We start from the raw sequence: 13,315 nt of genomic DNA, 5'->3' as shown, positions 1-13,315 counted from the left end.
TCTTGAGTCTTTAGTAATTGCCTTGGATTATTTATTGCTAAAAAGAGCTAGCTCAATCATAGTTGTTCATCACGCAGTGTTACTGTTGTCCTGGTTCCGTTCCCTTGACTCAGCTTCATTTTATGTAAATCGTTCTAGGCTTTTCTGAAATCCACCTACTCATCATGTTTTTAACAGAATAATATTCCATTACATCCACATACCATGACTTGTTCAGCCTTTCCACAATTGATTGGCATGCCCTCACAATTTCGAATTCTTTGCCATGAGAAAAAGATCTATTATAAATATTTTTCTACATATGGGTCCTTTTCCCTTTTTTTATGATCTCTTTAGGATACAGACCTAGTAGTGTTATTGCTGGATCAAAGGATATGTATGCACAGATCTATAGCCCTTTGGGCATAGTTCCAAATTGTACTTATTTTTTAAAGTTTAGTCTCTGAACTTTTCACTTCCTTTTTTTTTGTTTAACATTAAATAGGAACAAATGCTGAGAGTAAAGAGATTCATCTGATCCAACTCACTTTAATTTACAGATGTAGACATTGAGGGCCAGAGAGGAATACCTAAAGTCACACAGGTAGCAGAAATCTGGCAGGCCAGATTTCCTGGATGCCTTTCATTTCTAAGTCCACTGTTACTTGCTATATCTCCTACTTTTTCTTGCTTTTTGAAGGAGGGAGGGCAGGGCAGTTGGGGTTAAGTGACTTGCCCAAGGTCCCCCAGCTAGTAAATGTTAAGTGTCTGAGGCCAAATTTGAACTCAGGTCCTCCTGACTCCAGGGCCAGTTCTCTATTCACTGTGCCGTCTAGTCACCCCTTTCTCTCCTACTTTAAAGCTCTCTCCACTCTTCTTTCAGATCTTGAAGACTGTTTGAAAAGGACATCTCACTTTATCAAAATAGATCAGAAGGTGAGGCACATTCACAATGCATCATGCCATAAACTAGCTCCTGGTTTCATATCAGGTGATCTTGGAGTAGTACTTGGGTTCCCTAACAGTCAACAAGATCCTCTTCTTGGAGAACTCAGAATCACCATAGGTTTCTATGGGTTGCTTTACCTGCCTGGGGCCAAATGTCATATTCCTTAAGCTTTCAGATTAGGATGTAGGAAATGAGCTAACGGTCTGAATCAGGAACCATTTAGCAGCAAGCTGTAACTCACTGAGTTCTTTCTTCCTCAATGGCTAATCACTAGAGAGTCAGCCCTGGTCCATAAGGAGATTGTGACGGACTGGAACAGTTGCCTACATCTCATACAGGGAGGCTGAGGCTTAATGTCCAACTTCATCGCCTTGGTTGTTTCTCCTACCAACTTTTTTTTTCTCAAATTCCAAATCTTAATTCCTTTCATGGCAAAGCAGGACAAAAGTTTTCTTTTTTCTTTAATATTAATTTTTTTCTGAACTTGAAAAAATAATCAAATTTACATTTCTATATTCTTAAGGAACAGAAAAAGAACATATATATCATATATGTATATTATAGATGTATACAAAATAGCAAATTTTAATTACATGCAGCTTATTTTAAAGTATATAATAAATTTTTCACAAAGATGTCCTGCTTGTCTATTCTGTCTCCCATCCTGAACTTCTTCTGTTTTCTACTATGCACTTAAAATATGCTTTATCTCTTTTGGTGCAATAATATTCCATTGACTTAATACAGCTTTCTGAATCGATGGACATCACTTCAGTTTCCAAGTTCTTTACTATAACAAAGAGAGCTGCTATGAGCATTTTCGTACTTTTTTCCTCTTTCTCTTTGGGAGTATAGCCCTAGTAGTGTAACATTAACAGTATGTACTGTTAGCAATTTTTTTAGTATGGTTCCAAATTTCTTTCCAGAAGTACTGTACCAATTCATGGCTCCATAAGCAATATATTAGAGTGCCTTTCCCTACAAATCATCTCCAATAATTCTAATTTTCATTTGATAGATTTCTCTTTTGAGAATTAACTGTCCCTATCCTTTGGCTATTTATCTATTGGAGAATGACTCTTGATCTTTTATATTTGAATAAATTCCCTATATTTGAATTATTTCTTCAATCTCTCACCTTGATCAGAGAAGATTGCTGAAAGATTTTTCCTACTTTACTGTTTTTCTTTCTAATTTAAACTCATTGATTTTGTTTGTGCAAAAACTTTCCAATTTTATGTAATCAAAATTCTATCTCCTGTGATCCTTTCTGGCCCTTGTTTAATCAAGAACTCTTCCCAAGATAGTTGCAAAAGGAGCTTCTTCCCTGCTCCTCTAGTTTGTTTATTAAGTGATCTCTTTTTTTTTTTTTTGGTCTTTATTAATTTGTTTACTTTTAGTTTACAAGATTCATTACCACAATTCCTTGAGTTTCAAATTTTCTCTCCCTTCTCCCTGCCCCCTCCCCCACCATGGCGGCATACAATCAAGTATAGTATCTGCAAATACTTTCACATTAGGCATTAGTCAGATTATAAAGAAGGATTTACAGATGGAATGAAGAATGGGAAAGAGGAAACAAAACCAAACAAGAAAACAAAAAAGGGCAGGTAGTTTGCTTCAATCTGGGTTCAATCTCAGTTCTTTCTCTGGATGTAAACATCTCTCTCCATCATCAGTCTTTTGGGTTTGACTTATGACTCTGGATTGTTGAGAAGAGTCCAGTTTATCAAAATTGATCATCACACATACGTTGTGTCTATAATTGTGTACAAATTCCTCCTGGCTCTACTTTTCTCACTCAGCATCAGTTTGTATAAGCCTCTCCAGGTAAATATGAAGTCCATCTGCTCCTCGTTTCTTATTGCACAATAGTATCCCATAACATGCATATATCACAACTTGTTTAGCCATTCCCCAATTGATGGGCACCCCCTTAATTTCCAATTCTTTGCCACCACAAAAAGAGGTGCTATAAATATTTTTGTACACAACGGGTCTTTTTTCCCACTTCTATGATCTCTTTGGGATGCAACCCTAGAAGTGGCATTGCTAGGTCAAAGGGTATGAAATTATTTATAGCCCTTTGGGAATAATTCCAGATTGCTTTCCAGAATGGCTGGATCAGATCACAACTCCACCAGCAATGCATTAGTGTTTCAATTTGTCTACATGCTCTCCAGCATTTGTCATTTTCCTGTTTTTTCATCTTAGCCAATCTGACTGGTGAGATGTGGTACTTCACAGTTGTTTTGATTTGCATTTCTCTAATCAATAGTGATTTAGAGCATTTTTTCATATGCTTATAAATATCTTTAATTTCTTCCTCTGTAAACTGCCTGTTCATATGCTTTGACCATTTATCAACTGGGGAATTATTAAGTGATCTTTTACATTGTGTCATGTATCTATTTTGAGTTTATTGTTGAATAGAGTATGAAATGCTAGTCTAAACTTAATTTCTGCTGTATTCCTTTCCAGTTTTCACAGGAGATTTTGTTGAATGGTGTGTTCTTACCCCAGTAAAATGTCCTGTAGACATCTTAAACTCAACATGTCCAAAACTGAACCCATCATTTTCTCCTTCAAACCCTTGCCCTTTTAAGCTTTCCTATTATTGTCAAGGGCACCGTCATCCTCCCAGTTCCCCAGGCTTGCAAGGTAGTGACTCTTCACCATCTCTTGTCCCATTCCCACCCATATCCAATCTGTTGCCAAGGTCTTTTGATATCACCTTTGTAACATCTCTCAAATATTCCTCCTTCTTTCTTCTGATATTACTACCACTCTGATGGAAGCTCACATGTCCTTATGCTAGACTATCACAATACTTTGCTGGTGGGTTTCCCTGCTTTCAAGTCTCCACTCTAGTCCATCTTCCATTCATTAGTCAAATGACAAATGCAGTGGTAAATCAGGACAATTTTTTTTCTCAAATTTTTTCCCCTAAATTTCTGGATCTGACCATGTCATTCACACACACACCCCTCCATTCAATATACTCCAATGGCTCCCTATCACCTCAAGGATCAAATATGAAATCCTCTGGTTGACTTTTAAAGCCCTTCATAATCTAGTCCCCATTTTTATTTCCAATCTTATCCTTTACACTCCCCACCCCTGCCACACACTCTTCAATTCAATGATACTCATCTCTTTGCTATTCTTTGAACAATATTCTAGGTATTTTCACTAACTGTCCTCCGTGTCTGAGATGCTCTTGCATCACAAGGCTTCCTTCAGATCCCAACTACAATTCTACTTTTTACAGGAAGGCTTTCCAAATGCCTCATCTTTCTAATGCTTCCTCTCTATTGGTTATTTCCTATTTATCCTCCACATAGCTTATTTGTACAGTTATGGACGTGTTTTCTTTCTTATCAGATTATGAGCCCCTCAAGGGCAAAGACTGCCTTTTTACCTTTCTTTTAATCCCCAATGCTTACTTAGCACAGTGCTTGGCACATTGTAGGTATTAAATAAATATTTCTTGAGAATAGTTGTGTTCTTTGCGGACTACTATGTTGATTTGCTTCTGACTGTTTCACTGATAATTTTTTTTACTATTTTAAAACTAGTAAGAATTTTCCTTACTGATTAAAAACAGAAATACTGTAGGAGAGAAGTTTTAAGGGAAAGGCCATGCCTCTCCTTTCTCTCCATTGATTTTAAGACTAATTTTTTTTCTTTTTTTTGGACAGGATCTGTGATCAGGCATAGTGTTCAGAACATAATAGATGAATAATAAATTCTAGTTGAAGTGAAATGAATTGATGAATCTTTTAATCCTTCCGTGAAAGCTTAAAGAGGAGCAGAAATATCAGGAAGAGCTCCCATCTCCAGAGTCATCAGAGAATGAGCTGTCCCACATTAGTGAATTTTCTACATTACTGGAGATTATTTATCCCTTTAAGCACTGGAACTTTTCCTATATTAAGCATTCTGAATGGACATATTTCTAAAAGTGCACTTTCCTGTTTGTGTTTTAGACATAAAATGCTGAGTATGATTTAACCTTTTCTGGATGACTCAGGGCCATCAGTGTGAGTATAATTATAGCTCACATTTATTTACTGCTTTATTATGTTTGAGCAACTTTCCTCACAATGGTCCTGTAAGATAAGTAGTGCAAGTATTATGGTCCTCATTTTACAGAGAAGGAAACTGAGGCTTCAGGAAGTTAGGCCATGAGGTGGAGTGAAAGACCATGGGGTCTGGGGCGGCCAGGTGGCACAGTGAGTAAGAGCACTGGCCCCAGAGTCAGGAGACCCAGGATTGGTTCCAGCCTCAGATACTTGGCACCCACACAAAATAACTGGCCATGTAACCTTGAGCAAGTTGCTTAACCCCAATTGCTTAAAAAAAAAGACCATGGGGTCTGGAGTCAAAGGCCACATGGCATAACATTCCAGAACCCCTAGTCATCTCCACTTCATGTTGAGGCATTGGAGTAAGAGTGGGTAGAATGTTCACAAATAAAAGAAGGCAAATAATAGTTTAGACTTGTCTCAGGATTGAAGGAAGTCTGTCAGATTTCATCTATAGGCTAATCCCTTGCTGAAGGATTCTAGGGGATGTGGAAAGTATCAATAAATATAATGTGGGGCAGTGGAAGAATTTTCCATTGGGAGTCAGAGGGCATGGGTTCACGTCCTGGCTCTCCCACTTACTATTCACCTCTCTACGCTTTGGTTTCTCATCTATAAAATGAGAGGGTTGAACCATATGTCCTCTGAGGTCCCTCTCAATTCTAAAGCTAGGATCCTGTGACCTGGTCTCAAATCCTGGCTCTGCTGCTGATTCCTTGTATGGCCTTGAGTACATCATTAGACCTCTTTAAGCCTTTATATCCTTGCCTATAAAACAAAGGGGTTGTACTAGATGGTCTCTAAAGCCTCTTCTGGTTTAAATCCTATGAGCTTAAGTTGGTTGGGCAATAAACATTTATTAAGCACCTACTGTATGCCAAACCCTGTGCTGAGTCAAAGACACAGAGATATACAAAAGACAGTCTTTGCTCTTAAGGAAATGACAGAATCACAGGAAAGACAACATGTAAACAACTATGTGCAAAAAAGATACATACAGGATAAAACAGAAATAATCAACAGAGAAAAGGCACTAGAAAAAAGGGGGCTTGGGAAAGGCTTCCCAAAAGGGGGAGATTTTAGCTGAGGCAAGGAAGCCAGGAGAGGCTTTCTACAGGTTACATTGGCAGAACTGGGATTTGAGCCCAATTTTTAAGACCATAATGTCATGTTATTCTACTATATGTTCTAGTATGGTGATGCTTATAAGGAGCTATTGATGTGTAAGTACTAGTTTTGGTGCCTATGCTACCTTCTTTACTGTAATTTGCTGTCACTTCTAGTACTCAAGGTTTTGAGATCCCCACTCCTGTTGCCTATAATACATTGTTCCCAGTTTTAAAAAATTTATAAACTAGATTTTATTTGCAATTTCAAGTCTTTCTCTGGGTTGAAAGTAGTCAGTCAGCAAGTCAAGTTTACCAGAATGTATTAAGCATGTGTCAGGGACTGTGCTAAGTGCTAGAATACAAAGAAAGGCAAAAACAGACCCTGACCTTAGGAATTCATATTCTAATTGGGGAGACAAAGATGACAATAATTGGGTAATACAAAAAATGTATAGTGGAAGTGGAAGGGAATCTTTAGAAGCAAGGGTCTAAGAAGGGATGATGAGAGAACGGTGGAGAGAGACTAGGAAAGGTCAACAGAAGGTAGGATTTGTGTTGTCTTGAAGGAAGACAGGGAAACTGAGAGATGGAGATGAAGAGGGAGAGTATTCAAGGCATGAAAATGGGAGATGGAATGTAGTGTGTGAGGAAGAACAAGAATCCCAATTTTTTTCTGGAATAGAGATGGGAAATAAAATGTAAGATGAGTGGAAATGTAGGAAGGGTTCAGATTTTAAAAGTTTTTAATACCAAGCAGAGGAATTTTTATTTGGATCCTGGAGATTATGCGGAGCCACTGGAGTTGGGGAGAGGAGAAAAATGGGTAAACCTACACTTTTGGCAGCTGAGTGGAGATTGGATTGGAGTGGGAAGAGACACAAGGCAAGGAAGCTGATTATAACATTATTGAAATAGTCCAGATAAGAAGTGATGAGGGTCTGAACTACAGTGGCACCTTAGTGAATGGAGAGAAAGGGAAATAGATCAGAGATGTTGTCCACTCACACACAAAGTATCTTCTAATTGCCTCCTAGGTGATATTTATTTCCAATATTTTGACAACCCTAGGATTCCATGTCTTGCAGCCATATAGTAACATTGGGAGAATATAGACATAAAAGGACCCATTGTTTCAGGGAAAAGTTTGGGAATCAATGAAAGAATTTTTAAATTTTCCAAAGATAATCCAGTTCACTTTCCTTCTCTTGTTAAATTCTAGAATCAACACATTGCTCATTTAAAATTTCTGTTGAAAAACTACACACTCACATAGAAATGTAATATAGATGCATGTATGTGTATCTGTGTGTGTGTGTGTGTGTGTGTGTACACTGAGACAAACTGCATAGGTTGTCCATCTAACTACATGTCATACTCTTGAAAATAGGTATTCTTCATTACCTTGGATTTTTCTGGGTAGATGGTGAGATCAAATTTTTTGAGTGGTTATGGATCTCTTCTAGGAGGTTCTGCATTGTTTCAAAAATTGAAAAACACAACACAAGGTCATCTGCAAACTGGATCTCACCATCTATAGAGAATTCCTCTTCCACTTAGAGTCTGACCTCACTCCCTTCTATGATAGTGATGAAAATCTTTAGCATACTTCATTTTACAGGGTCACTAACAAAGTGATCTCTATTGTTATATTTTTCAAAGAATCTCATAACATTTTTATTTATGCATGGGAGACATCTTGTTGGACAAGACCTTTTAAGACAAAATTTCACTCTTCTGAATCATATGCTTTTTTTAAATAGTCAAGAAACAGGAAACACAGTAGAATCATGAATTCTCTACATCTTTTAGTAAATTGTGTGATGGTAAAGATGTAGCAAACTGGGTAATATTACTTGCCAAAGTCTGTTTGTTTCCTATGAATATCCTCATCAAGGAATCCCATGATCAATCTATTTTTATGAAATAAAGTTATCAAAACATTTTTATTATTTAAAAATTTCATGTGAAACAACAAATCAGTTATGTACAACTTACTATTCCTTTTAAATATATAAAAAAGTTATCATGTGCCTTCTTTTTTTTCTTTTCCTCCCCCCATCCCTGCACTAGAGATGCTACCATTAGACACAAATATATATGTACATATGTACATATATATAACACGCATCTATATACACAATGCATACATGTGTATATATGTAAATATATACACATGAATGCAATTTATATAAATTATATAATATTTTATATATTATATAAGTAAATGAATGAATGCAATTTATATAAATACATATTAAAACAGATGTAATATTTATGAAATATATGTATTATATATACTTTCATTTATCAGTTCTTTCTCTGGATGCAGATAACATCTTCCTTCACAGGTCCTTTGTAGTTAATTTGGGTATTAATAATACATCTATTACTTTAAATTTTTTATAAAGATGGAAAAGTAGGAATACAGGTTGGTAGTTACATTATTTCAGTTGCCTTATTTGATAGTAATAAAGTTTAAGAGATTTTTTAATCCACATCTTTGGCATGGACACCTTAAGAATAAATCCTTTTAATTCCCTTATAATTCTACAACCTTCAGAATGGATCTCCTCTGTGAACTCAGTCTAGTTCAGTTGATTTTACCATTAGAGGTAGCTAGATGGTACATTAGAGGCCCTAGGTAGCACAGTGAATAGAGTGCCCTGCCTGGAGAAGGAAGACCTGAGTCCAAATCCAGCCTCTGACACATACTAGCTGTGTGACCCTGGGCAAGTCACTTACTTACCCATGTTTGCATCAGTTTCCTCATCTGTAAAATAAGCTAAATAAGAAAATGGAAAAACCACTTCTATATCATTGCCAAGAAAACTCTAATAGAGTCACGAAGAGTCAGAAACGACTGAAAATGACTGAGGACCACATATACTGGTGGTAAGCCTTTCTATACCTGGGCAGGCTGGTCCTAGGAAAGCAGGCTGGTTATTTCCGGGAACACCTTTGGAACCTTTCCAGCATGATAGAAATTTCCAAAATTTGTGTTCCACAAACAGGGCTACCTCCACACAAAGCTGAGGCACCAGAGGAGGACTTTGTGGAGGAATCTCAAATAAAAGAAGGGAAATGATTGCTTATGTTTGTTCTGGGCCTTAGGAAATGTCTCAAAACTTTTTTCTGTTTTAACTACAAGTTCAAGGCTGCCAGACTTTGATGTGGTATGTGGGAATAAATCAGAAAACATGCAGTGGTGCAGAAAAAAGAAGGAAACAAGCATTTATTAAGTACCTCTTATGTGCCAGTCACTGAACTAAGTAGTTAACAAATATTACCCAATCTGATACTCACAACAACCCCAGGAGGTAGGTGCTATTGTAATCCCCATTTTACATTTAAGGAAACTGAGGCAGGCAGCAGTTAAATGACTTGCCCAGGATCACACATCTAGTAAGTGTCTGAGGCTGGATTTGAACTCAGATCTTCCTGACTCCAAGTCCAGTATTCTATCCATTGCACTCTCCAGCTGCTTCAGAAGAAAGAATGCTGGATGAAGAACCAGATGACCTGTCTGTATTGAAGTGTTGGCTCTGCCACTGTGCTGCATGTGTGAAGTGAGTAAGTCATTTCCTTCCTCTGGGATTATCTGTAAAATGAAGGAGTTGGACTAGTCAGCCTCTCCTCCTATGACTATTCTATTAATATATAGCTTTTCCATCAACATCTTCCTTACCCATCACTAAACTATCTTTAATCAGGATATCTAACTGCATTCAGTGGGTAGAAAATGAAAAAAGAAGGGGGGGGCAATGGTATTAGGAAGAATATTGAATTATTTGGAATTAGAAGCTCTTGTTTGATGTAACTTGTCCTGGCTCTATAATCTCAGGCAAATGATTTCACCTGTTAGGGTTTTGGTTCTTTATCCATAAAATGAAGGGAGTAGGCTAAATGCTCTAGAATTTTTTTTCCAGCTCTAGAATTCTATTTATCTATGAAAATGAGATATCTCTAATTTTTCACTGTGATGGCCAAAATTAGCAAGATAGACTCAGGTTAGCCACAATCAAGTCCTACTGTGCTGTGAAACCTAAAGCCTGAAATAATTTTTCTTGTTATGAATAGGCAATACAAGGAATCACAGAAGAAAATCTAAAGGAAGCATAAAATACTCCATCCAATATCTAGTCGTGGTACCATCACTGCAAAACACAAGGCATATAGTTAAGTCTCCCACCTGCATGCCCCCAGAGTAGCTAAGTGGTACAGTGGGTAGGCACTATGCTAAGCACTTTTAAACAAATATTCTCTCATTTGATCCTCACAACAACCCTTGGTAGTAGGTGGTGTTATCATCCATGTTTTACAGTTAAGGAAACTGAGACAGAGGTGAAGTTATCTGTCCAAGGTCATATAGCTACCAAATATGGATTTGAACTCAGGGCTTCCTGCCTCCAGATCCAGAGTTCTAGCTGTTGTGCCACTATCTCCTTTAGAGAGAAGACATTGCACAAATAACTAAGCCAAGGAATACATGGTAAGAACCACGGGATTAATTGAACAAAGATTTATTAGCTTATAGTATCAAAGTATTTCCTAAACCTTGGTGGCCCAAACTGAGAAAAAATGCTCTAGATGTGGTTTTACTAGTGAAGAATTCAGAGGAACAGGAACCTTCCTAATCCTACAGACTATATATCTGTCAATCCAGACTAACATTTTTTTTTACCCTGCCACATTCACTCTTTAATCTTTTCCAGATGGACTGATGCCTAGCCATACTTCCCCCATCTCATTCTTAGGAAGTAGCTTTTTTGTACCCAGTACATAAAACTTTGCATTTACCCCTCTAGAATTTAAGCTCATCAGATTCGGCCCAGAATTCTAGCCTGCCAGGATTCTTGGATCCTGTCATCCCCCATGATCATCATTTTTTTTAGGTTTGTGCCACCCATGTATTTGATCGGCATGTTCTTTATGCCTCTATCCACAGTATTGACAAAAATGTTAAACAGCGCAAGGTAAACTACACATCCCCAGGCATCTCACTAGGGATTTCCTTCTACTCTCTGTCCTCAGGATTTAACATGGTGCCTGGCACAAAGAAGGTAAATTTAACAAATGCTTGTTGACTTATCCTTTGCAGAGCCTGGGAGAGATACAAATCTTAGATAACATGTAGTATCTGTCCTGTAGCTTATAGTCTGGTAGGAGCATCATATGCACAGATAGCTATAATATTAATAATAATAAGAGCTAAGATTTATATCATGCCTATTAGTTGCCAGGCACCATGCTAAGTACTTTATATACATTAGCTCATTTGAGCCTGACAACAACACTGGGAAGTGTTTTCATTAGCCCCATTTTAAAGCTGGGGAAACTGAAGCAGACAGAGGTTAAGTGACTCGCCCAAGGTCACATAGTAGTAAGTGTCTGAGGGTAAATGTGGACTCAGTTCTTCCTGATCCCAGGTAAGGCCTTCTATCTTTTTACCACCTATGATGGGGGGGCAACACAAAGAGTTACGTGGTATATAAGAGGTCTGACACATACACATCATGGTTTGTGTATTGTAACAATAATTCTTATGAAGCAAAAGCTGAATTTAGAGTCACATTTGCTATTTACTACTTATATGAGGCAGCTAGGTGGCACAGTGGCACCTAGGGGCAAGTAGTCAGGAAGACTCATCTTCCTGAGTTCAAATCTGGCCTCATAAATTAATTTAAAAAATGATTGTACATGTATGATTTATATCAGATTGCATGTTGTCTTGGGGCGGAGGAAAATTTTAGAACTCAAAATCTTATAAAAGTGAATGTTGGAAACCAAAAATTAATTAATTAATCAGACCTGGCTTCAGACACTTACTAGCTGTGAGACCCTGGGTGAGTCACTTAACCCTGTTTGCCTTAGTTTCCTTATCTGCAAAATGAGCTGGAGAAGGAAGTGTCTACCACCCTATCATTATTGCTAAGAAAACCCCAAATGAGGTCAATGAAGAGCCAGACACACCTGAATAAAACCACAAAAACTACTTTATGACCTTGGACAAAATCGTTTAGCCTCTCTAGGCCCCAGTTTCCTCACCTTTAAAGGTGACCTGAGAGGTCCCTTATATCTCTGATGTCTGAGCTAGGCCCTTGGGAAGAGCTGGGTTGGGAGAGTAGTGTTGAGTAGTGCTACCAATCCATGTGACAGAGGAGGAAGACAGTGCAGATGCCAACTCCACACTTCTCACCAACAACTTCCATGATTTGATAGAGGATCACCTTTGTTTTCATTGATGTTAAGGCACTCTTTACTCTTTTCTGTGCCTTACTTTCCCCATCTGGGATACTGGGATTACATCATCAAATGAGGAATACCAATCATAACTGACATTTATGTATTACTTTAGATTTCACAAAGTCCTCCGCAATTACTATGTCATTTGATCCTCACAACAACCCTGCAATGTAGGCATGACAGGTGTTATCATCATCCCTATTTTATAAGCAAGGAAACTGAGACACAAAAAAGCTGAAGTGACTTGTGTAAGTTACTTGTGACACTCGCAAAAGGGTCAGGATTTAAGCCAGGGTCTTCTGACTTCAAACTCGACCAGTTCTCTTTTGATTACACCACAGACCTGTATTTGAAAAGATTTGGAAAATACGAAGAATCACAGAAGCACATTCACTGCTGTGACATTCACTTTGGAAAAACAAAGGAAATTAAATCTGCTCAGTCTTTATGAGTGACCTACAACATGATCCTCAAACATGGACAGGTGATGAGTAACCCTGATCTGCACCAAGGTGTTAAGCCATCTCCGGAGCCAGGAAAGTTGAGAGGCAGCTGCCTGACACCCAAGTCTTTAATTAAGTTAAGCAGATAGCCCAGAGATGCAAGCATGTGTTAAACTTACCTGGGTAAGTGTTAATCTAGGTAACGGGAAAGAGATCAAGTCTTCTTTCAGGCATTGTCTGCCCTTTTGTTTTGCTTTTTACCTGGAACACTCCTCCTCCTTCTCTTCCTCCATTCCACCCAACTTAATCAAACTCATCTCCCCCCTCACTTCCCATGGATGGTTCTTTTGTTGTGGTTTGAAAAGGTCTGCCAGGGAGATTGCTGCAAACAAATCTCACCCTGTCCCCACAGCTATAAAAGGACCAAGGAAGGGGAGGAAGAGAGAGGAGGAAGAGAGAGGAGGAAGAGAGAGAGAGAGAGAGAGAGAGAGAGAGAGAGAGAGA

This window comes from Petaurus breviceps, unplaced genomic scaffold (assembly GCF_028583685.1).
Source record: "Petaurus breviceps papuanus isolate PSGF00001 unplaced genomic scaffold, PetGlider_PUasm1.0 90845, whole genome shotgun sequence".
In the NCBI taxonomy this organism is placed as follows: Eukaryota; Metazoa; Chordata; class Mammalia; order Diprotodontia; family Petauridae; genus Petaurus; species Petaurus breviceps.
Note: the sequence above shows the minus strand (reverse complement) of the source record.